This window comes from Astyanax mexicanus, chromosome 10 (genome assembly GCF_023375975.1).
Source record: "Astyanax mexicanus isolate ESR-SI-001 chromosome 10, AstMex3_surface, whole genome shotgun sequence".
Taxonomy (NCBI): domain Eukaryota; kingdom Metazoa; phylum Chordata; class Actinopteri; order Characiformes; family Acestrorhamphidae; genus Astyanax; species Astyanax mexicanus.
The window spans coordinates 1,526,734-1,553,124 of record NC_064417.1 but is presented as its reverse complement, the minus strand read 5'-3'; the positions used below and the strand labels follow the sequence as shown (position 1 = coordinate 1,553,124).

Here is a 26,391-nt window from a genome sequence, read left to right as displayed (position 1 = left end):
TCCAATTCGCACGGCGGCTCGTAAAGGGACTTGCCATTTTAGGCTCTGCAATGGCCAATTAAACAGCCTAATGCAGGGAAAAGGGGGGGTGCAGTCGTTTCATTAAGTGGATAAGGTTAATGAGTTATTTCTATGGTTGACGTCTTCCAGCAGTTTAAAAGGTTAGACGCCTCTATCCAGCTGCCCTTTGGAGTTATGGCGAAAACTCCTGCGTTTACACGCTCTCCCAAGCAACCATAATGAGGGTCACGCCGCTCCGCCGCTGCGTGGAGCGCTGAAAAGCTCACGGAGAGAGCGAAGCAGGCCGGAGAGAGCTAAACGCAGAGCCTCGCTCCTGCCGGCCCACCTCCTCCTCTGCTCGTAAGAGGGCTTTTACTGATGTTTCAAACCCATTGTGAGCTCGACACAAGGTTACCTGAGCCATTTCCGCTCAGAGGAGAACACGGCGAGAGCTCCTCCTCCAATCCAGATCCTGTATCCTACAGAAAACCTGCTCAAACACCAACAAACCAACGCCGTGGAGTGCTATGCTGTTCTTTTGTGTGAGCGCTTTTTTCAGTTTGATAGACAGACAGACAGACAGATAGACAGATAGATAGATATGCTTAAACACCAACAAACAAACGTCATGGACAGCTATGTTGTGTTTTTCCATGGGTGTTTTTTTTTTTTATTTGACAGACAGACAGACAGACAGACAGACAGACAGACAGACAGACAGACAGACAGACAGACAGACAGACAGACAGACAGACAGACAGACAGACAGATAGATAGATAGATAGATAGATAGAGAAAACCTGTTTAAAAGCCTACAAATGGACGCCATGGACAACTCTGTTGTTTTTTCCATTAACATTCTTTTTTTGATAGATAGATAGACATTTATTAAATTCAAACGTTGCATATAGAGATGTACTGTGCTTCGATGGATGGACGGACGGACGGACGGACGGACGGACGGACGGACGGACGGACGGACGGACGGACGGACAGACAGACAGACAGACAGACAGACAGACAGACAGACAGACAGATAGATAGATAGATAGATAGATAGATAGATAGACAGAAAGTGGAATGCTATGTTGTTTTTTCTGTGAACGCTTCTTTTGATTTGCTTTACTTTGAGGCAAATAAACAGCTTTATGTAATTAAACAGGAGTTTAAATGAAATAACGCAAAGCTCTAATCACCACATACAGCTTCTCACTCCTTCTCTCTCTCTCTCTCTCTCTCTCTCATTCAGTCGCTCTAATGCAGCATCGCACCGCGTCGATTCGGCCTGATTCAATTGGCTGGGAGAAGGACGAGAGGCAGCTCAGAAGGCCTATCTATTTTTTCCTTCTTCTCCTCTTTTTTTTTTTTTTTTCGGTCAGGCCCATCATATGAATGGGCAGCGGGTGCTTCTTAAGAGCAAGTATTGGACAAACACAAACAAATGAGGCAGCTTGCAGTGACTCAGTGCTCTAATGAACCAGAGTATTGACTCACTGAATTCGCTCTCTGTCTGCAGTGTCTGTGTGGATCCCAGCTGCCACTCTGAATACCAATTACTGTGTGCTTACGGACGGACGGGCGGACGGTGGGGGGGCGGCCGTAATGCAGCCGTGTGAACGGACCGGTGACCAGGAGGCTCTGAGCTTCACAGGAGGAAACAGGATCAGCAGGACGAATCTAAAAATGAAGACAAACCATGAGTGTTTGTTGTTGGAACAGCTGCTGCTCGGATTGGGCGGTAGCTAATTATTTATTACGTCTGTAATTGCTGCAATTGTTCAAACGATTGACGAAGTCCCTGCAACTGTACTTTTAGTGAGTAAAAGATGACATTAATAACATTAATTCATTAATATAACGAAATCTTTTAACAGTCAAAAGTCGTTATTTTTACTAAATTAGTCTACTTTAATTTAAATTGAGAATAATACATTAATTTAGTTAAAAGTGCTAAAGAATGCTATTACTGAGTATGTTAGGCCAGACTTTGATGTAGGACTGGGATATACATTAGGGCTGCACAATATTGGAAAAATTTTACATTGCAAATGTTCTTTTTTCAACGATATATATATCGCCATATTAAGCAATGCTGGGGCCCACGACATCACCAGCCCCGCCCCCACCCGCACGATACTGTCTCGCGTCCCTACTGGTCAAGAGCTGAGTCAGCGCGGAACTCTTAAAACCCGAGGAAAACAGCAAAACAACAGTAATCAACCCTTTAATCAGGCATTTAAATGTTTTTTTTCTGGGATTAAAAGCCTGAATTCTGCTGTAACTGGAAATATCTGCGCCGCAAAACTGTGCTGGACTGAGGTGAACAGCTTTCCACACGTGCATTTATGTTTAAAAGCACATGCCCAACCGTGTGGATTTTTTAAACAATTAAATATTTTTTCAAGTATTTTTACACTGAACTGCACCTGTAGGATAATAGACAATTAGTTGTGTGAATGATAATTTGCCATTTTTGGAGATACAATATGTGATAGTTGTCTGACAGTGTCAATATACAATCTAGCCCAGTCAGGTCATTTTAATGAAACGATCGAGGAAATGATCGAATCCTGGTCATGCAGCTTGCCATCAGCTGCCAGAGTCCTGAGAAAGCACACACAATTGGCCTTGCTTGCTCTCTCTGGGTGGGCACAGTACAGTAGATGGTGCTCTTCTTTCCGCTCATCACTCCTAGGGTGATGTGGATCAGCACACGGCTGCGTCTGTGAGCTGATGTATCAGAACCGAGTCGCTGCGTTTGGGGGCATTTTTTTTTTTTAGGAACATCAGAGAACATTTTCTACTTCTCAGCTAACGGTTGCTGTTGAGCACTGTAACGAGGACAACCACCTACCCCCCCCCCCCCCCCCCCGGGGGCCACGGGGACAGTGAGAAATGTTAAACCAGAAGGAGACCCTGACCACACAGGTCCTGCCGACCGCCAGCGACGATCACCGCCATCCAGCCACTGTACAATTCTCATGACAACCTTAATGAGCATCCTCACTTTCCACACGATACCACTAATTTGAGAAATTTCCAGCACAAAGACATAATTAGACAAACTAATTAGACGCAGACTTCGCTGCAACAGAGATCCTCCACAGTTCAAGCTATCCGCCTACCTGCGGCGCGCTAAAATAAGAAGAAGCCATCAAGAACACGTATGCTAATTCTCTTCGGCAAGTGCACCTCGGTGTGTGTGTGTGTGTGTGTGTGTGGTAGGGCACAAACTGATAAAGCACCTACCAGAAAACTAAACCTCTTAAACCTGAATTTTCCTCCTCCCAAACTGAACTGCCTTCAACCGCTAACAGGTTCTCAGAATCTGATCCATAAGATCCATAAGAGTCCCTATTAACTAAAACCCTCAACATTGATAGCTCTGTGAAAAATGAATAGATCACTTTAGTTTCTGAATCAGTTTCTCTGATTTTGCTATTTATAGGTTTATATTTGAGTAAAATGAACATTGTTGTTTTATTCTATAAACTACAGACAACATTTCTCCCAAATTCCAAATTAAAATATTCTCATTCAGAGCATTTATTTACAGAAAATGAGAAATGGCTGAAATAACAAAAAAAAAAAAAGATGCAGAGCTTTCAGACCTCAAATAATGCAAAGAAAAAAAACAAGTTTATAAACAGTATTTATAAAGTTGGTACCACTTTAAAATAAGACTGCTTTTATAAAGCGTTTATGAATGGTTTATAAAGGAGTTTATTAATGGTTATTATATAGGTTGCAAATACTTTAAAACTCCTAAATAACAATTAATAAATATATAACAAACAACACATAAGTAGAAATGGCAACAGTGAGCTTAACCTTTGCAAATGATTAATTCCACACTCATTTATACAGCCAAACCTCAGATCTTTCTATAAACTGATTTTACTTTGTGTTTTCGACCAATCAGCATTAAACCTGTCACATTAATATATCTGTAAATATGTTTAAATATTTACTATAAAATAAATGACTAAGCAAACTTTTCAATGGATGTGTTGTAACTGCTATCAATGTTTTAAGGCATTTTTAAGGCATTTACAAACTAATCAATTATAATTAATAATCTACTTTATTAATCATTTATAAACCCTTTATAATGGTAGTCTTATTGGTATCATAAAGTGGTACCATAAAGTTTTAAGTTAAGTTCAGAAATCAATATTTGGTGGAATAACCTTGGCATCATGCTCTCCATGTACTCCTCCACCAGTCTTACACACTGCTTTTGGATAGCTTTATGCTTTACACTCCTGGTGCAAAAAAATATATATATATATTCACGCAGTTCAGCTTGGTGGTTTGATGGGTTGTGATCATCATCATCATCACCATCTTCCTCTTGATTATATTCCAGAGTTTTTTTTATTTGGTAAAATCAAAGAAACTCATCATTTTTATGTCGTATTTTTTTTTCAGATCTGTACAAATGAAGCTACATATGGGAGACATATGGGCCATATGAGCAGATGATTGTCGTATGTCCATATGTAGGTTGAAGAACGTGCAATGTGCAAATAGTCAACTCTAAGGGAGGAATTACAAGGAAATCAATAGCTCACAGAAGGCGAGCGCGGACATTTAAGTCTCCAGAGGATTCATTATTCATTGCAAATTGCCCCTGGAAGAGCCTTTAAAAAAAAAAAAAACGCCACCGAACCGAAAGACCTGAACCAGAGAGCGGCGGCGCAGAGGCCGCGGGAGAGCGGACGGCGCAGGGGAGGAGGAAAAAGTAATTGATTTAAAAAGTGATGGGGAAAGCCGCGGTCTCCGGGGGAATCTAGAGCTCATCACTGTGGAAGTGGCAGGGGAACATGGCTCTATGAAAATTACAATTAAGATTCAGTCAGTATTAAGTACTCTCCTAAAACAGACCAGACGTCTCAGCACAGAAAACGCAAAGAACGAGACGCCACAAGGCAGAGAACTATGAAATTAAATTAAATCAAATCCTGTCCTCATTTAGAGCTTAAACATTGTCCTTATGGAAGTTTGAACTAATGCTCCACAAAATAAAACAAAATTGTTTAAAGCTTAAAAGAATAAATCAGCAGATTTCAGCAGAATCCGAACTACATTTCCTCCCCAGACCAGTGACTGTAAGAAACACTGTAAGAAAAAGTGATATTGCTATCAGCAGCCAGAGCCCCGAGAGAGCACAAATGTCCTTGCTCTCTCTCTCTGGGTGGGTACAGTAGATGGCGCTACCAAACTGAAAACCTCTGGAATATAATCAAGAGGAAGATGGATGATCACAAACCACCAAACTGAACTGCTTGAATTTTTGCACCAGGAGTAAAGCAGCATAAAGTTATCCAAAAGCAGCGTGTAAGACTGGTGGAGGAGAACATGATGCCAAGATGCATAAAAAAAACTGTGATTAAAAACCAACCAGGGTTATTCCACCAAATATTGATTACTGAACTCTTAATTTATCTTTTTTCTGTCTGCAAATAAATGCACTAAATGACAAAATTTTCTGTGGAATTTGGAAGAAATGTTGTCTGTAGTTTATAGAATAAAACAACGATGTTAATTTTACTCAAACATAAACCTATAAATAGCAAAATCAGAGAAACTGATTCAGAAACTGAAGTGGTATCTTAATTTTTTCCACAGCTGTATGCTAGTTTAAATTTTTTTTAATGCCTACTTGCCAATCAAATGCTTTAGCCCGCCCACTCAATGGCATATCCACCTTCATTTTTGTGTTTTACATTTTTTAAAAGGACAGAATCTAAAGCCTTATTAAATTATATTGGAAAGAAATGTTACGTATCTCTGTAAAGCTAATCCAGGTGGATTTATTCCCAGTTTCAGCATTTTAAAAACATATCTAAATATTTAATATATTAAGTGTTAACATATATATACGTGCACAAAAAATACTGGATACTGCCGCCAGCCCACATAATATATTCCATTAATATATAATGGTGCATCCCTACATAAGACGTCATAGGGCCTCTTATTATAAGGATGCTGCTTTGTGCTAGCTCTGGGATTTATGCTGCAATGCCGACTCAATCCGGCTCCTGCTCCACACTTATGCAGAGTATGCAGCTGTTCTTTAATTGGCCATTTGTGCTGGTGTCAAAAACAAAGCTGCCGGTGGTGAAATTTATCTCCCTGTGACCACCTTGCACCGCACCGGTCACACGCCACACCCACTAGAGATGAGCAATGCTGCAAGCGTAATTATTTCTCTCTGTGGTGCACGGATTATATACAATACAGCATTTCACATTTCCAGAAAAGAAAGGAACATTAAGGAATATGATAAGATTTAAGATAGAAATATGCATTGGAATTTATGATATTCACCTAGGAGAGTGAAATATGGCAATATTTTATTGTATTATAATCAATTTTGTTATTGTGATTTTTACTACATACTTTTTTTTTCTGAGCATATCGAGAATATCACCAGTATTTAAAGAACAAATATCAACTAAATATGTCAGTACAGAGAGTGTAAATAGTAGGGTTCTGTATTAGCAAGAACTTACAAAATAATGATCTGCAATAAGAAATTTTCAATATCAATATTTTCTTACACCACTACTAATAATAGTCATTTTTTAAATAAAAAAAATAAGATAAAAATCACAGTACTTAGTATTTAAGTATTTGAACAGTAAATATATAATCAAATTGTATTTTATCCTTTTTAGTAACACAGATGCCGTTAAGTATCCCAAAGAGAGCTGTCTTGTGATATATTGAGTATCACAGGATCACAGTATCATCATTATCGTGGGGAGCGTATTGTGATAAGATCACTGGTTTGAATCCCAGTCATGCAGCTTGTCATCAGCTGCCGGAGCCCTGAGAGAGCACAGTTGTCCTTGCTCTCTCTGGGTGGATACAGTACAGTACAGTAGATGGCGCTCTCTCTTTCCCCTCATCACTCCTAGGGTGATGTGGATCAGCACAAGGCTGCATCTGTGAGCTGATGTATCAGAACCACCAGAGTCGCTGTGCTTTCCTTCGAGCGTGAGCGCTGCTGTGATGCTACTCAGCAATGCTACAGCATCAGCAGCAGTTTAAAAAAAGTATGACTAGTAATGGAGATATACAGCTGCGTGGCAGTGGGACAATTGGCCAAGCTAAATTGTGGAAAAAATTAGAAAAAATATAAATAAATAAAAAAAATATATATATATATATTGTGATATAACATTTTTACAAACGCGCCCACACCTCCCTCCAACAGACATCACTTCCACTGTATTAAACTGTGCCCACCCCAAAGAGGAGGCCCGATCTCCTCCGTCTGCCAGGTTGCAGGAGGGAGCCCACAGTCTTGGCGAGTGACGTTATCAGAGCGCTGCAATAAATGGACTGCATTCATTAACAGACCCAGAAGCCGAGGGGGATCTCAGAAAATCCCCCGAGCTGGATGTGTCGTCCCTCACTTTCATGTGCTAAAGATTAAAGCTAAAGGCCACCTCCCCTGCGCTCTCTCGCTCTCTCTCTCGCTCACACTCGTTTTTATTCCTCCTGTCTTCCTCCCTGTGCTTAACTGTTGTTCCGGCGCTGGATTTTCTGCTCATCTCTCTCGGGCTCGGGGAGCACGCCATCGCTCGGCTTCTGCTTTTCACTTTTTCCAATTTTTATTATTTTATTTTTTATTTTCAGTGGAGAGATATTAAAAAGATGAGGTTGCATCATCCTCAATGCATCCTATAAGGGCCCGGCAAACAAGATAGAGAAAGAGGACGTATTTATTCTCCGCCGGATCGTTTGTTTGGGGGAGGGTGTCTCCCATATGTCCCGCTCCAGAGTCAACGCCCGGAGCTGCTCAAACATGTCGCACTGATGCTCGTCTCTCGGAGGGGAGGACATGCATCAAAACATGAGACACGAAAACACGGAATAGCCTCAGTCATCTCTCATGTTCTCTTCTGCTCCTAGGCATGGGTTTGCTTTCGGTATTAGGAGGTGAAAAAAAAATAATACTGCTTGAGAAATATATATATAATACAGAAATCCTGTGACGTAATTGGCTCCCAGCTCTGTGCTGCTCGATAATGCAGTTCTAGCACAAGCTAGCGCAGAAAAACAAACAGATTGGGACGTGTTAAGTGGTGTACTTTTTGCAATTACAAACAAATGCTGCAAGTATTCGTAATTCAACAGCCCACAGGTTCATCAAAGAGTACACTCGCGCAGCAGAGCCCAGAAACTAAGTAAATTGGGGCCTGACAGGAAAATTAATTGGCCAAGCCAAAGGTGATGTAACAGTTTAAACGGATTAACGAATGAATCCAGCTAGGTTTCTCACTCCCTCTCTCTCTCTCTCTCTCTCTCTCTCTCTTTCTCTCTCTCGATTTCTCTCCAAGCCACCCCGGACTTCCGATCTGTTTCAGATGCCTCGTGTTTCCTTCTTTCCCCAGAGTAAACCACCAAGGATGAGCCACGGAGGGAGGGGTAAAAAAACCCCCGACATAATCAGACAGTCCAGGCCTTGACAGTAAAACCTTGACAGGTCCCAATGTGGCGATGCATGCTGATTTCATCCAGGCCGTGCCAGACGGCCCCGAGATTTCTTGGCTGAGACGGCGTGTTGGCAAACAGGTGAAAGTTTCACGAGCGTAATCGCGTTAATCGCCTGAACTCCCTTCATTCGCATCTGTGACACACACAGCTAACCTTCATCTAACCGCGCTGGAATCCAACCATTAGAACAAGGCTAACCATACAGAAAATTAAATAAAAAAGTTGGTACCACTTTAAAAATAAAGCTTTTTTTATAAAGGGTTTATTGGCTAAAATCCACTTGTTCTTGTTCTTTGTGAAATTCAGTAGGTCTCTCTGAGTTGTAAATGATGATGCTGCACATAAAACTCCTCTTCCACAGCCTCCACTGTATGCTTTAACTAGTAAAAGAACATCCTCAGAAATACGAGTTGATCAGAGAGATGTTTAAGGAGGTGTCTACGTCAACCAGTGACTTCATGGCCCCGCCCACCTCAGCTCAGGACCGCCCACAGGAAGCACTGAAGCCGGGCTGGAGCAAAACCAACACTGTCTTGCTAACTAAGGAGGAGCTAACGGCTTCTGTTTGCAGAGGTATTTAACATAAGCTATCTTGTAAGCATTAGCTATCATGTAAGTAACTATAGGTTTAAATAGGATCTCCGGTTGATTCCACATTTTACTGAGACCTTGAATAAACACTAGGGAAGCACAGTTTTACAAAGTAGCACAATTCGACAGAACACCAGTCAAAGCGGGCACCAGTTTGCATCGGATTTTATGATATGAAGTCGAGTCTGGGGCTCTGACATGGTGAAACTGCCCTGGCACCAAATCACCAAATCTGAGGTAAGAGACAACTATATAACTGTATCTCTTGAGTTTTAGATTTTTATATTCGCGATAACTATACTCTTGGTGATATAAAAAAAAAAATTCAAGAATACACTACTGCAAAAAAAAGAAAATTACATTTTATTATTGCATACAATATGATATGACACACATTTAACTGAGATATAAAAAATACAAGAATTTTATCAGATTTGTTGCAGAAGTCAATGATCCAGAATGTCATGATAGTAATAATATTAAAATGCACTCCAAATATCTCCATATATCCAGGATTAAAGTAAAATAAATGATACTGTATATATATATAGTAGATATATAATGGGAAATGAGAACAGTGTGAATTTTTCTTTTGCTAAAAACAGTCAAAAAATAGTACCATGATGTTTCAGGGAATAATATCGTTCACAATATTCAAAAACGTTGGCGATATTATTGCGTATCATACGATATGACACATCTCTACCTTCTGATCATATAAAACAGGTGAATCTCGTCTCACACTCACAAGCCATTTTAGTTCGTCACATTTGTGCAACATGAAAATAAATCAGATTTTAAACGTGAACAATCTGTGAGTGCAATCCAGGAGCCTCATCGTATTCATTAATGCGGCTAATTATGTTTCATGCATTTATCGCCGTAATTAAAGCATAAATTAATTATGAACTGAAGTCTTGGTTGCGTCTAATTGAGGAGGATGTTAAAACTTGGAAGTAAAAAAAATAACAAATAAATATAGCTGACTGCCTGGCAAGATGTGCTTCCAGATGAAGGTGTGCTTGTGTAAACGCATTTTGATTATGCCGCATTAACTGAGGATAAAATCAACCTGATTTAATGTTAGTGTGGGCTGTTTCTCAAACTGGATGGCTTATTAAACTTCAATTTAAAAAAATCTTTCCCAAAAATATCCAAGTACCAAGTGATATTTACAGAAAAATAAAGAATAAAATAACATTACTGTTCCCTTAAATGAGCTGCTGGTGTATCTTCACAGCGTGAACCAGCAGGTCAGTATCTGTCTCTGCTGAGACGCACAAAAGCACCACGCTGTTAAGATAAGAACGCGCCAAAGTCAAAGCTCACCTGACTCTTAAAGGGAATGACAACTGGCACACTGATTGGTTTATTTCATGTTACGCCCAAAATTAACCACACCCATGATTAATTAAGAGAATTAGTACGTGACTTTTGCGTGTTTTGAGCTGCACAAGGCATATTTTTTTTTGCATCAACTTCACTCCTATGTCTCTTTGGTTTTACTATGAGTGAATGGAGAAACTATTGAGCTCTGAGTTTCCCCTTCTGAAGTCTCCATTGCTCCACCAGCCACTCACATTCAGTAAAACTGAGCTGGATCCTCTTTTAGAGGCTGTACGTGTGACGTAAGTAGGTAAAGACATGTGACGTGGCCAAAAGAAGAACTCAAGTCGCGAAAAGTAACCCGACACCCCAGTTTTTAGAAAATATATATATTATTAGGATTAGCAGGGATGGTGGTTTCAGCTCACTCCATATTCTTCTCCACTCAGAAATGCTTCTGCTTTCAGATTAGAAACTAAATAATACCAACTTCCCCTTTAAATAAGACATCAATCGACATCAGCACCAGTCTGTGTGACGCCAGTACTGGTGCACTGGTTTAGATGTTATACTGCAGTAATTCCCACTGCTCACACTGAGTGTACGCTGGGTTATCGAGGCTCTGAAAGGAATGAAGTGCGCTCCCACTTCCTGCCCCTCACATTCCTCCATTCTACCAGGACAAAACCACCTTTACAGAAAAATGAGAAGTGCAGGAAACATCCTTACAACATCCCTCCTCCTCTTCCACAATCGGCCTCTTTAGCCCCCTCCTCCTCCTCCTCCTCCTCCGCTGCTCCGTGCCAATCCCTGAAACAAGAGAGGGCAGAATAAAAGGCCCAGGATACAAAGGACCTCCTGTCATTTTGCAGGCTACTTCTCACTGGAGGACCTGCCCAATTCTGATCCTGAGAGACACTGAACCCCCCTGTTCCTCTCAGACTGTCCCGCTCTCTTACAATGTCCTGAGTGAGGGACGTGCTCTGGATCAGGACCGCCAACAAAGCAAAGACCTCTATAGCAAAGACCTGCAAAGACCTGCCCACTTCAGGACCATCTATTAACTATCTGTACTTATAAAATATTATACAGTTTTAAACAGTATTATACAGTATTCTACAGGTTTCTACAGTATTGAACAGTATTCTATAGTTTTCTACAATATACTATAGTATTCTACAGTATTATACAGTATTTTACAGTATGATACAGTATTCTACAGGTTTCTACAGTATTATATAGTATTATACAATATTGAAGCAATAAATTTAAGCCTGTGGCCTTGTGCCTACTACAGCAGCACAGCAGTGCCAACATTACACATTATAGCACAATCCTCGAGTGTATCATTGTGATTATACCAGTTAAGGAGTTAAGGAGGAGGAGAAAATAGGATCTGTTTGGTTATAAAAACTCCACCAGTTAAAATAGTTCTATTGCTGCTTTTATTTGCAGCTGGGCTGTTTGGTTTGTAAGCGCTGCATCATTGCTAGGTTACCTTTATGTGGCGGAGTAATACATGGAGAGCTTCAGTTATAGTCCATTACCAGCTGATAGCGGTACTCATAGAACACCTCTCAGCCAACTACATTGCAGGGTCGTAACTAACTGTGGTATAATCTGCAATATTCTACAATATTCTACAGTATTCTACAGTATTCTGCAGTATTCTTGTGCCTACAATACAAGTCCTGCTAAAAAAATTAAATCCTCATCTCCATAAAAGTTGTTTTCAGCAGAGGGAAGCTGTAAGATATGAAGTGCTGTAAGATTTTGATGGAAAACAAAACTGCACTGACTTTAGACTTGATAATAAAACACAGTGGATCAACACCAGCAGATGACAGACATGACTCTCCATACAAACCATCACTGACCATATATTTGTGAAACATAAAGCTACACAAACCATAAAACACCAGTAAAAACTAGGGCTGTGAATTGGCAAAAACTTAAATTCAGTATAGTTTGTCAGAATTACGCTTATGATGTCACAGAAACTGAATTATCGCATAGTTTCCAGACTTTCTGTGGCATATGAACTCTGAAGTTACCTGTACATTTGGAAACATTAGTTTTGGGCCCTTTACAGTTGTTGTTGTGGTGCAGTGGATAACACCACTGCCTGCTTGTGAGCTATCACTCCATGTGGGAGTCTGAGGTTCAATTCCAGGTCTGGGTGACTGAATGCTGTGCTACACCAATAAGAGTCCTTGGGCTAGACTCCTAACTCTACATTGGTCCACCTCTGTAGTAAAAACAACCCTGTAAACTCACTCTGGATAAGATCGTCGGCTAAATGCTGTAAATTTTAATGTAAATTTATTATTCTATTCTCAGTCGTATTTGAGGAATGTTTCATTCTGCACCTACATCCACGTCCATTCAATTATATTCTATGCAAACTATAATGGATATAATGCATAAGGTGTATAAAAGATGTAAACTATTGCGACATCAAGGACAAACATAACAGAAAACAGCGTTTGCAGGCCTTCCAGTGCTGTTGACTCACTATACCAGAAATTATCCGCTGTGCTGCACCTGCATCCTCCCTTATCTGAGTCATTTTACTGTTGACAACTGTAGAGTGTCACATGATGGGGACATGATTTAATCAAGAAGCTCTTGACCACAGCCTCTAAAGTAGAGTAATTTACATGCGGAGTAAAAACTCTAATGCACTGTTCGCACGGAGGGAAAAGCAGCTATCTGCCATAGACTTCAATGGAACTGAATTCCACTGCCTATATACATTTACACACTAGGACAGAATTGTTGGTAGCCCTTCAGTTAATGAAAGAAAAGCCCACAATGTTCACAGAAATGACTTAAATCTGACTAAATAATCATAAATAAAAATGTCAGCATGTTTCAGCTCCTTCCACAGACGCTCAATAGGATTTAGGTCAGAGCTTATAGAAGATCACTTCAGAATAGTCCAATCTTTTCCTCTTTCTGCCATTCTTGGGTGTTTTTAGCTGTGTGTTTTGGGTCATTTCAATCTATAGAAATTAGTGCCGGGCGATGAGCCAGAGGGGAAATTAGAATCATCATAGCACTATAGGCGCTGAGGAGAATCAGATACAGCTCGCTAGCTAATGCTAGCCAGTTAGCATAACAAGCTATTACACTAAAAGCTCAGCTCTGGAATCAAAAGCTAGCCTAGCTCTCTCCTGCCTGAAGAGAAATACGAACAGCACTGTATCTGAGGAGCTCCTGCTGCTGTTCCTCACTGTATGAGTGTATGAGTAGCTTGAAGGATAATTTTATTGCATTGCAAGTATTGTGTTGAACCACGGTTTAAAATCAATGTAGGATTGTTATTTGTTTGTTTTCATAGAATTTTTATTTATTATTGCTTTTGTAAGATTATCAGAAGTTATTTCTGTGACCATTGTCATTTTTTCTTTCTTTAACTGAGGGGTACTAACAGTTTTGTCCTATTTTGGGTATGAAAAAGACTGAAAAACAGGAGTTGCTGCAGTGCTCAGTGCTGTTTATTTCATTAGAAAACGGTCTGTCTTACAGCCTGTCGCCAGAACACAGTGTTCGCTGAGTGAACACACAGACGGATTAATAATGGACTTGTCGAATGCAGAGGAAAACCACAATATTTGCCCTTTGGTGTTTGAGTTCCAGTCCAGCGTTCGGTTGAGCGGCGCCTGCTTATCTGTCTGGCTGAAAGAAGGAGAAGCGGCTCTAAGTCTCTGAGCACGGCTTCCTTATACTGCGGCAGGATCAGCCGGAGGATGACTGACATCAAACCCCAGCAGTGCCGCCCAATCAAAAATCAGCTTCAATATTCGCACAATGGCTCAGCGCTTTTCACTCCTACAGCAGCTTCCATTCAGGTACGCTCCACAAAACACACAGCAAATCACCTCCTGCAGTTTCTGAATCAGTTTCTCTGATTTTGCTATTTATAGGTTTATGTTTGAGTAAAATGAACATTGTTGTTTTATTCTATAAACTACAGACAACATTTCTCCCAAATTCCTAATAAAAATATTCTCATTTAGAGCATTTATTTACAGAAAATGAGAAATGACTGAAATAACAAAAAAAAAAGATGCAGAGCTTTCAGACCTCAAATAATGCAAAGAAAACAAGTTTATATTCATAAAGTTTTAAGAGTTCAGAAATAATCAATATTTGGTGGAATAATCCTGGTTGGTTTTTAATCACAGTTTTTTTCATGCATCTTGGCATCATGTTCTCCTCCACCAGTCTTACACACTGCTTTTGGATAACTTTATGCTGCTTTACTCCTGGTGTAAAAATCAAGCAGTTCAGTTTGGTGGTTTGATGGTTTGTGATCATCCATCTTCCTCTTGATTATATTCCAGAGTTTTTTAATTTGGTAAAATCAAAGAAACTCATCATTTTTAGGTGCTCTCTTTTTTTTTTTTTGCTGAAACAATCTATCGTGCACCCCTTAAAAATGATGAGTTTCTTTGATTTTACCAAATTAAAAACCTCTGGAATATAATCAAGAGGAAGATGGATGATCACAAGCCATCAAACCACCAAACTGAACTGCTTGAATTTTTTCACCAGGAGTAAAGCAGCATAAAGTTATCCAAAAGCAGTGTGTAAGACTGGTGGAGGAGAACATGATGCCAAGATGCATGAAAAAAAAAACTGTGATTAAAAACCAGGGTTATTCCACCAAATATTGATTTCTGAACTCTTAAAACTTTATGAATATGAACTTGTTTTCTTTGCATTATTTGAGGTCTGAAAGTTCTGCATCTGCATTTTTGTTATTTCAGTCATTTCTCATTTTCTGTAAATAAATGCTCTAAATGAGAATATTTTTATTTGGAATTTGGGAGAAATGTTGTCTGTAGTTTATAGAATAAAACAACAATGTTCATTTTACTCAAACATAAACCTATAAATAGCAAAATCAGAGAAACTGATTCAGAAACTGAAGTGCTCTCTTCATTTTTTATCCAGAGCTGTATTTTAAAAACTAAATTAAATTAGCTTTTCTATGCTATGAGCTCTTTGTAGCAGCACTGAATGGTAAATCTGTGTGAGGCAGAAGGCAGGAACAGGGAGGTGTGGAAGGCAGGGACACACAGTGTTAAGGGTTTGACACCGGCTCTCTCCCCCGGGGGGGTTACGGCCCACGCTCCTTCCCCCTCCGGCCATGAAAAGCAATCACGGCGCTGAGCGATGTCCCCAGGTCCTCACCTCTGTTTAATTACAGAGCGCTCCAGCAGACGCTGCCGGGGGCCGCCGAGACGCTCCTGTAGCACGGGGGCGAGAGACATGCCGCAATACTGCTCTCATTTACAACACGGTGTGGGACAGGGACAGGGACGGGGACGGGGACACGGCCGCGTCAGCGTTTCTCCACCGACGTCCCCGACCCACTTCACAACCTTCCAGCACTGGAGTTTAATCCACTGAGCCCAGGCCTTCCACAGGCCTCATCCACACCACCGCCAAGACCAGCTGAAACAGCGAGGACGCTGCTCACCATTCAGACACGATTTATTCATTCATTTCCTCTCAAATACTGTGTACTTGATGCTCTGCAGTAGGGGTGGGCAATATTATATCGAATACAATATATCGTGACACAGAAATATCGTGATATTAAAAATCCATATTGTGATAATAGAGATGTTCTGTATTAAAAGTAGTCTATTATTTACTGTGAAGCTTTAGGTGTATTTATTGTATAATTGTTTTAGTTTGCAGTTTATATGCATGCACTAAATATTCTGCAATATTATTTGCTGCATTATATTATTTTATGCTATATTATTTATTTTGCCACATTATGATTATTCTGTTATACTATTATACTATATTCCTGAAATGAATGAATTATTTTAGTTTTCCTATATCGCCAAGTATATCGTTATCACAAAAATACCCTGAAATATCGTGATATTATTTTAGAGCCATATCGCCCACCCCTAGTCTGCAGCACATCCTACTCAACTCACTTGGGAATCCGGCGATACGGGAATACAGGGCTAATGCTGATATTATAAAGTTTTAAAATCTCCTAATGTCCATGCTGTTACAGATACTGATAAATTAATGAACATAAAACATAAAATGTGCAAATCAAAGGTATACACACTAAGAAAAATGAGTACAAATTTGTGATGAAAAGAGTATAAAGCTTGTCTGTCCTGAGGCTGTACCTTACATTGAAGTACTGAGTGAATTTTTTCAGTGAAACTACTTTTTTTTGTACCCATGTTTTTCTGTATCAGTAAAAATTGTAGTATAAAGACGATGAACATTAAGAAGATTAAGTGTTAACATTAAGAAGATATGAGTTTCTGAATCAGTTTCTCTGATTTTGCTATTTACAGGTATAAGTTTGAGTAAAATGAACATGTTTTTTTATTCTATAAACTACAGACAACATTTCTCCAAATTCCAAATAAAAATATTCTCATTTAGAGCATTTATTTACAGAAAATGATGCAGAAATGTCTGAAATAACAAAAAAAAGATGCAGAGCTTTCAGACCTCAAATAATGCAAAGAAAACAAGTTCATAATCATATTCAACAAGATTTAAGAGTTCAGAAATCAGAAATGGCATGTTCTCCTCCACCAGTCTTACACACTGCTTTTGGATAACTTTATGCTGCTTTACTCCTGGTGTAAAAATTCAAGCAGTTCAGTTTGGTGGTTTGATGGTTTGTGATCATCGATCTTCCTCTTGATTATATTCCAGAGGTTTTTTATTTTGGTAAAATCAAAGAAACTCATCTTTTTTTTTTTCCAGAGCTGTATACATCAAGTATCAAGTATAGTAACATGATACTGTATGTATACTGTACTGCCAGGTTTTTTATTCCAACACATCGCCTTATAAATACTGTAAATAAATAATCATATCATCAATATTTATTAGAAATATTGGTTAATATTCATTTTTTAAGCCAATTTTTATGCCCGTACAGATTTGATCCTCAGCTATAAGCGCATGTCCAGCGTGAACAACGTGAACAGCGTGTACAGACAGCACCAATCCATGAAGAGCTGAGCTTCTGTCGCTGAGCCAGATAAGAGCGAACAGAAGAAGTTAGAATCCGCAGTGTGAAAGTGTTCCTAATTCAATTAGCAAAGCAAACCTATTTTTGAGCGTTGCTATGCCGGAGCGTACTGTAGTCCTGCAAATCACTGCAGCAGCGTGAATCAGTGTATTGTTCTGACTGATAATAAGTGAGTGGCGGGGTGTGGATTGTAAATAACGCAGGAAAACTGCTGCTCGTGTTGTTTTGATCTGACTAATAGGAGAGTATTTTTTTTTCTCTCTAAAGCTGCGCTTAAGGCCAAGGCCTTTTCAACAACTGTCTTTAATAGCTGGTGAATGCACCGTGACAGTGACGTGAAGAGGAGGATGGAGCGCTGGAAAACGTGAGGGGTTTTGTTCTGGTTGGGAGCAGGACTGAAAGAAGAAGATGAGCTGAACGGAGCAGCGTGTGTTTAAGCAGCTCCGGCTGGTTTGGGTCTATATACATTAGGCTAACGCGCTCCACAGACTGAGCAAGAGACACAAACACCGCTGAAATGCACGGGGTGTTGAATCAGCAGTAGATGTCCGTTTACTGCAGAAAGTGAAGTGAAGGGAATCAATGTTGAGGCCTGAGTTTGTCTGTAGTAATTGATTCGGAGCAGCGGATTGGTTAATAACAGGCAGATGCGGTTAAAATCTCACTAGGATACAATACACATATTAAAATGGTATAGGCTATTTTTTGTCAGACTTAAATGATGTTTCCTGCAAATGTCTATGCATAAAAAGGAAAGCAACAAAGGCAAACGCTAGGAAAGAGTGCTCGGCTAAAAGCTAATGCTAACCAAATTAGCTACCCTACTGTCTTTTCTCTTTAGAGGCTGTTGTAATTGATTCAGAGCAGTGGATTGGTTAATAACTGGTAGATGTGGTTAAAATCTCACTAGGATACAATCCACATATTAGTCATATAATGTAACCAGATTTAAACACAAACCTTTAATGATGCAGTAAAACACAAACGCCACTTTGGGAGAATAAGGTATATTTTTTGTCAGACTTAAATGTCTATGCATAAAAAGGAAAGCAACAAAGGCAACCGCAAGGAAAGAGTGCTAGGCTAAAAGTTAAAATGTTAACCAAATTAGCTACCCTAAACGCCTCCTCTTGTACATGTTGCATGTACTGCTGCTGCTGATGATGCAGCATTGCGAGTATCATCACAGCGCTAGCGCTCGGAGGAAAGCAGTGCAGCGACTCGGTTCTGATACATCAGCTCACAGACGCAGCCCTGCACTGATCCACATCACCCTAGGAGAGATGAGGGGAAAGAGAGAGCGCCATCTACTGTACTGTACCCACCCAGAGAGAGCAAGGCCAATTGTGTGTGCTCTCTCAGGGCTCTGGCAGCTGATGGCAAACTTTGGTGGGATGGCGGGATTGTTCTTTCAGATTCAGAGTTCTTTTGGTGGAAATGTGCAGAGAGTGAATCTCTAAAACTCTAAACTCTAAAATTCACAGTTAATGTTTAAAATTTTAGAATACGAGAAGATTTCCCAAAGCCTCTTAAACTTAGACAAATCTAACTATACAAAAATCCGTGCTGCAATTTACTCAACACTAGCTTGTGCTACCTCTTCTCTCCTAATTGTGAAAAAAATCCCACTAAAAAACGAGCTTGTTATGCGGTTGTGAAGCGCAGGCCGGCTGATTATCCAGCAGCGTGTTTCTCTTTCTGCATTTCTGTCTCTCGTCACGCGTCTCAGCTTAGTTCCTGGTTCAACCACCATTTGACTTTGCCATCTGCTGCCCCTCTAAATAAATTCATATTCGTGGCCATCGCTTAAACGGCCATTGTTGTGATGACCACAGAGAAAACAAACAAGCACACATGACTAAACGCTGAGAGGGGAGGAAAAAACGGAGAGACTGCCCCATTGATGGACTTGTGAGTCAGTCAGTGGAGAAACAGATTGGGAGTGATATAATACTCGAGGCTGGAAATGTGTGATAACTGTGAACAGAATTCAGACCAGACGAGTCTTAAAGGAGAATTCCAACGATTTTACAAAATTTGCACACAGATACGGATGTTCAGAAAGAAGTATTATATGAAATGGTTCATTTTAGGGAAAAGTGCACACTCTGTTTTTTTTTTCACAGTGTTAGTGATCATCATCAGTGTCAACAGTGCAAATCGTTACTGTCCAATCACCACGCAAAACAGGCATCTACAAAACAGCAACTTTACAGGAGAGAAAAAAAAGTCTTATCCTTTAATGGAAATCAATGTAAAAAGAGGTCATTTTGAATCATTTCTATTTGTCCATTAATCAAGAACTTTGGACACAGTGTAAAGAACAATTTGTGTGTTTAAATTATGAAGCAAAGCAAAAATCAACAAAAATGGAGATACTCATTTTTCATTGGACGACGATAAAGTAGAGTACAGCCACTTAACTGGATTACCTGTCCAAAACCAACAATTAACCTGAGTAGATAATCTAAATTTAATATACTGTATGCCAGGGGTGTGCATTATCATATCATACCCAAAAATATTGCCAACATTTTACTGTTTTTATTAAAAGTAAAATTCACTCTGTTCTCATTTCCCGTTATTTATCTAATAGAGACAGATTATATCTGTCCGGTATCATTTATTTTACTTTAATCCTGGATATACTGTATGGAGATATCTGGAGACTTGACATTTTGGATCATTGACTTCTGTTACAAATCTGATCAAATTCTTGTTTTTTAAACGTTAAATTAAACTATATATCTATTTAAACTAACACAAAATAAATAAATATTACCTATATAAATAAAATAAATGTAATAAATAAAAGTCCAAAGTGTGTACCCCCCATACACATACACACACTTTCTTAAACAGACACACAAACACACAGTGATTGGCTGGCACACCTGCGTTTTAAAGGAACTAAGAGCTGAATGGCCAGGAGAGAGATTCACACTGGATTACAATATCTTAATATTACCTATTAAATAAATGAGTCCAGAACATCTCATTGTATAAACTGTTAACTATATAAAAATATAGTGATTTTACTTACAGTATTATTCAGTATCTTATCTTATCTAGCTAATATGTATGTTTGTATTATTCATTCAGAATTAGGACACTTCAAATCAGATGATGCAATAAAAGAAAATGCAAAAATCTGAACAATTAAACATGTTCAGAGTTCAATACATTTTTTTAATAAAATTACATTTTAAAATCATGAAAACTTAAAGAAATGGTTGTCTATTTGGTATTCGGTATTCGACCTTCAGTCAAACGTTTCATTTTAATCAGCTTTGGTCAAACATTTTCATTTTGGTTCATACTTTTGCTGCAGTTTTTACAATGTTTTATGGAAAATCCTTATGACAAATCTCCAGCGTCTGAGCTGTACCTTTTATTAAGCATTTCATGTTAAATTTTTCAGTTTTGGAGCTTTTAGAGTCATTTTACTCTCTTATTACCATCACTGTGAACAAATCTGACTAGGTAAGATTTTTCTGTTTCTGCAGAACTGAGCCTCGCACAATCAAATCACTCTCATCAGTGGCTGTGTTTATATTTCACCACTGAATTATATTATATATATATATATTCTACCTGTTTTAGAAAAAGACGAAAACGCTTCACCACTACAGATGAATATCAGGATCACTGTCAGCACATCAGCTCCTGCACGCATTCGCCTGCATGAATTTTCTCCTGCTTATCCTCCTTATCCCCGCCAGGCTTTCTGGATGGATATTGTACAAACCAGAGGCTTAAACACGTCCTGGAGTAGAATTCCTGATAATGATCACTATAGTCACCCACTCAGACTGTCCTGTAGAGGCCTGAAGGGGCTCGGATTCCTCGCGGCTCAACCGGCCAATTCTAAACAAAATGTTAACAATTAAGAAGACAGACTGACTCAATATAGGTGGCACTACACTGGATATGTCTGTATAATAAGTGTACACAAAATTTAGGGTGAATTGCTTTGATTTAATGACATTATGATGACTAAATATGACTATATAAATTAGAATTAAAAGGTATAGAAGGGTATAGAATTACCTTCTTGTCTTACTCGTTACTCATTAAGAATGGATAAAGATCTACAGCTCTGGGTACTTCTTTCTTAATCCCACCAGTTCCAAGAAGGCAATAAAATCCAGTTCAAGACTTTTAAGGCTTTTTTGCTGGTAGCTGTTTATAAGTAATGGTATAAGCTATTAGACAAAAACATATTCTATGCTGGTAGCCAAGCGAGTCAACCAGCTATTGGCCAGAATAGTGTAGATAGAGATATATTGATAGATGATAGATCGATACTTTATTGATTGATATTGGAAACTCTGGAAATAGTGGTACATAGTGGTACATTTTCATTTTTAGTAATTCTAGTTTGGCCATGTTAGTTGTGCCGGTTGGCCAGCATGGTCAAGATTGGTCATACAGTTGGTATTATCAAACTTAAACTTAATGGTAATATGACTATTAAAAAAGAATATTCCAATGCAACAAAATCAGTGTTAAAACATTCATTAAAACAACCAAAAAATCAGTTAACCTATAAACAACAGTATTTTATCCAAGACTAATACATTAAATCATGTAGACAAAATACTAAAGTGCAGAATATGTAGTGCAAAACACTGTATTATGTCCCTTAAAAAAACACCCTACAGCCTACATCCACCACTCTACCAGTCTTTCTGACTGTCCGCTGTCCAACTGCAGCCCAAAAAATGGTCAGAACACAACACACGCCTTCTTCTTTCTGCTTCATGCAGCCCAACATCCCACCATCACATCTCACCATCTCTCACAATCTCTCACCATCATTCTGTAATTCTGTAGTTATTCTGTAGTTATCTTATTTATTATATTTAAAATTATAAAAAAAATTAAAATTATATAAAAAAAACTCATAGACAGGAACATTAGGAACCTTGGCTTCTATAGAGCTTAAAGCTTGACATGTTTGTTATAACATGTGCCCCAGCTATGAACATCCTGTGAACACCACCACCACCAGCATCAGCACCAACAGTAGTAGCATCAGTACCAGCAGCATCAGCACCACCAGCACCAGTACCAGCATCAGCATCAGCACCATCAGTACCGCCAGTACCATCAGCATCAGCACCATCAGCAGCAGGACGGGTCTCCTCACCTCAGTACCTCCTGTTCCAGCACCTCCAGAGCCCCCTGACAGCAGACTGGCAGGATTTTGGGAAGCTTTTTGGGGCTTGTTTTATGAGGCTTGTTTCTTCTCGACGCCTCCTCCTCTGCCAGCATGAAAATAAATAAGCTTTGGACCCTTTTTTGGACAATTCCTCAATTTTTTCTATATTTTTTCCTTTCAATGCAGGCACTTCTCCATGTTCTCCACCTCCTTCTCTCCTCCTTCTCTTCTGCTGCTTCTTCTCCTGATCTTCTCCTCCTCCTCCGAGCCTGGGCCTCCTCTATGAGCAGGTGGACGCGCCTCCCAGTGATGGAGCCAGCCCGCTTCTCTTCCCCCTAGAGCTCCATCTTCTGAACGCGCAGCGCCGGTTGTACTCCACCATGGCTCGGCGGCTCACAATGGCTCACAAGCCCGCGACTGTGCCTCCAGCTCCCGCAGCGCGCAGCTCGCCGCCCGCTCCCCTCCCTCTACTACCAGGTGCCTGATGGTGCCATTGTTGAGGCGTTATCTTCTATATCCTCTCTCTCTCTCTTTTTTTCTCTCTCTCTCTCCCTCTCTCTCTTTTCTCTCTCTCTCTCTCTCTCTCTCTCTCTCTCTCTCTCTCGTGCCCCCCCTCCTCCTCGCAGGGCGCAGTCTCGTTAACTTGCTGCTCCCCTTTCCGCGTCTCTCTATTGGGCTTTTCCCCCTCTCTCCTGTCCGCGGCTGTGTTTTCTAACCACACCCGTTTTCCAACAGGCCACGCCCACTCCACATCCTCGCCCCGCCCTCACATGGTCCGTATTGCGCGGAAGCCCCGCCCACCTCTCCGCGCTCCACTTCACACTCGCTTAATAAAAAGTCGTAACCACCCGCCCACTCGAGATCAGTGGGCGTTGCCACTACGTGCCAATGTGCCAAAACGGAGGCGGAGAAAGGGGGCGTGGCGTCCTAAGGGGCTACATGATAAAATGGGACTATTTTAGAGGAGGGCCAGGCTTAAAAAACTTATAATAATAATAATAATAATAATAATACAAAATGAACAAAATGTTCATGTGTCTGCAGTAAGAACAAATATATAAACAAATAAGAAATTCCCTTAATTGAAAGTACCATGGCTATTTGATTTATAGTCGAATTGACTACTAAATAATTTGCTAATTACCTAATTTTTCAGTACTTTTTTCTTGTTGATTGAGGGAAATCTAGTCTGTTTTGCAGACTAAAATCCAGTTCAGTTTCTGCAAATTAAAACATATATACTGTTCAAAATGTTATTTATGTCCTCAATATTCCTACCTACATATGGATGGATTAAAAGATTTAACAAAATATGTTGTAACTTTTAATGGACAACAAAAATATAAAAAATATATATATATTTAAAAGTACTGAATTAGGGGGCTTAGGAGCAGAGCAGATTTAGGAATCAAGATTAAAATTGCTGCTTGTAAAATAATTGATAGTGGTATCCATATACAGGCAAAATAATTATTTATAAATAAAAAACAAATAACAAGATTAAAGATGGGACTTTTTGACTTTTTTGATAATGTGTGATGAAATGTAATACTGCGTATTTGTGAAAATGTATCTTCAATAAAGTTTTTTCAAAAAAATAAATAAATAAATAAAATAAAAATAAAATGCCCATGTCTGGATTACAGGTCTAGATTGCAGGTTGGAGGGGGCGGGGCGGGTGAGGGGTATGTATTAGGGGGCGGGGACAGCAGCACGCACGCTCTCCAAAAGCGCACAGAACACACACCGCGCTCCCATTGGCTGACTGCGTGCGTAATGGCTAATCGAAGCGCTGGGTGGGCGGGGCTTGCCGGAATGTGAGTGCGGAAAGAAAAACGTGAGACTCGCTGGAAATGAATAGATTCCACAGATTTAAGGCGGCAGAGAGAGTTCCGCAATCTGATTGGGCAATCTGATACTGAACATGCCCAGATCTTTAATGAATAAATATGAATATTAATTATTAATTATTAATTAAATTATTACTATTATTAAAAACAGGCAATATCTGATTTGCTCTTTTAGATGCATTTCTGTCATATTCACTGGGGGGATGGTGTACACTGAGCTGCCAATAGATATTCCTGCTTTGTGCCAAAAGATTCCAGCAAGGTTGTAACCCGAACCCTGAAGAAGCGGAAAAGAAGATGGAGATGGATGCTATTATTATTGTAATCATTATTATTGAATGATTTATACAACATGTGGCCCGGGTCTAGTGCACGCATTGGCATTATCATATTCATATCACATATTTATATCACATATACACATACAGTATATAATGCAATTTAATACAACTTCTGATACTTACTCTTCTCTATGATCTTCAAGCTAAATCAAAATGAATACAAATACAGTTTTTAATTTGTCATTTTATTAATAGAAGAAAGAAATAATCCAACACCATCTGGTCATGTGTGAAAAAGAGCTAGTCTCTTAGTTACAAAAGCAGACAAATAAAGAATTTAAATAATAATTGTGATTGGTTACACTAAAAACACACCCAGGTTTGATCACTGAGATGTTAAATACATGCAAATCAATGCCAGTTGTTCCAAAATTATACCAGTGGTAAGAAAAAGCCACACGTCTTCAGTTCTTTTTAGTTGAAACACCAACAAAGCAAACAGCAGTTTGTAATCTCTCCAGCATCCTTGCTGAGTCCTTGACAGGTTAGCATGTTTCCCACAATTACAGCCATTAATTCCCAGGACTAAACGAGTGTTCACTGCCTCATGGAGTAAGTAAGTGTAGAAATGAAAAAAATAAATGGTTTTCTCTCAATTACAGCAAACACCTTGAATGGTACTCTTAGCCTTAGTGCATCTTTATTTAAAAATGAAACCACTTTTTCTGTTCGTTCACTAAGCAACAAGACCTTTGTTCCTAATGATCGCACATCTGAACACACTCAGACTAGACTGTGTGAAGACTGGCTGAATAACTACTACTATTGTTCTGAGCCACTTCATTTACATTCATTTTAAAATGTCTAGTTGTGGTCTCTAGAATGAATAAATGCCATGTGAAGGATACCTTTAATGCAAAACAAAAGGACAAACATTCTGAGACAAATGTTTGGACTGTGAACTGGTAACAGTGGTGTCAGATTTTAAGGGTTTATATATATTATGTGTTGAAGAGAATCAGCAGAAGCAGAGGAAGAACCCAGGCATGGCATCAGACAAAGAATCTTACATTTCTGATTAACAGTAAGTTTCTGACACAAGTGAGACAAAGAGTCCACGTTCATTTTCTATTTATTTGAATTAATGATCAGGTTTCAGTGTTCCTGACAGCACCTGCATGCTTTAATTATGACCCTGGCTCTGCTGTAATCCGTGTTATTGACGTGTCTCATTCATTATTGTCACTTTTCCCGTCCACAGTGAAGTCCACAGTGAAGTCGTGCAGAAACACTGCGTCCTCTACAGTTTTCATAGAACTGAATCACAGAGGTCAATGCCACACTGACCCTCTGCTGCATCCTTTTCTTTTATATATCCAATAAAAGTTATCAATAGAAAATTCCAGCAGCAGTTTTAAACTTAATAATTTTACAGCCTTTTCTTCAATTAATCAGTAGCTTAACCACACTGGAAACAGTAAAACACTTCAAGCCAATTACAGACCTGAACACATTCAGAAGAACAGAAGAGAAAAGAAGAAGAAGAAGAAGAAGAAGAAGAAGAAACATTTAATTGTTTGATAAACTGTCTCACTGTGACTTCTCAATTATTTCACATAAAGTTTGTAA

At 39.4% G+C, this 26,391-nt stretch overlaps 1 protein-coding gene and 1 long non-coding RNA gene across 3 annotated transcripts in view; one reads left to right on the top strand and one right to left on the bottom strand.

Annotated features, from left to right (window-relative positions):
• nexmifb (neurite extension and migration factor b) overlaps positions 1-23,311 on the bottom strand; it is an 82,975-nt gene extending 59,664 nt beyond the window's left edge. For both annotated transcript variants that reach the window (XR_007440979.1, XM_007228420.4), the window contains exon 1: positions 22,620-23,311. The gene's annotated coding sequence lies outside the window, so the exon portion shown is untranslated. The remainder of the gene's footprint in view (positions 1-22,619) is intronic.
• LOC125804806 (uncharacterized) overlaps positions 1-26,391 on the top strand; it is a 296,742-nt gene that overhangs the window by 113,764 nt on the left and 156,587 nt on the right. The window lies entirely within an intron of this gene.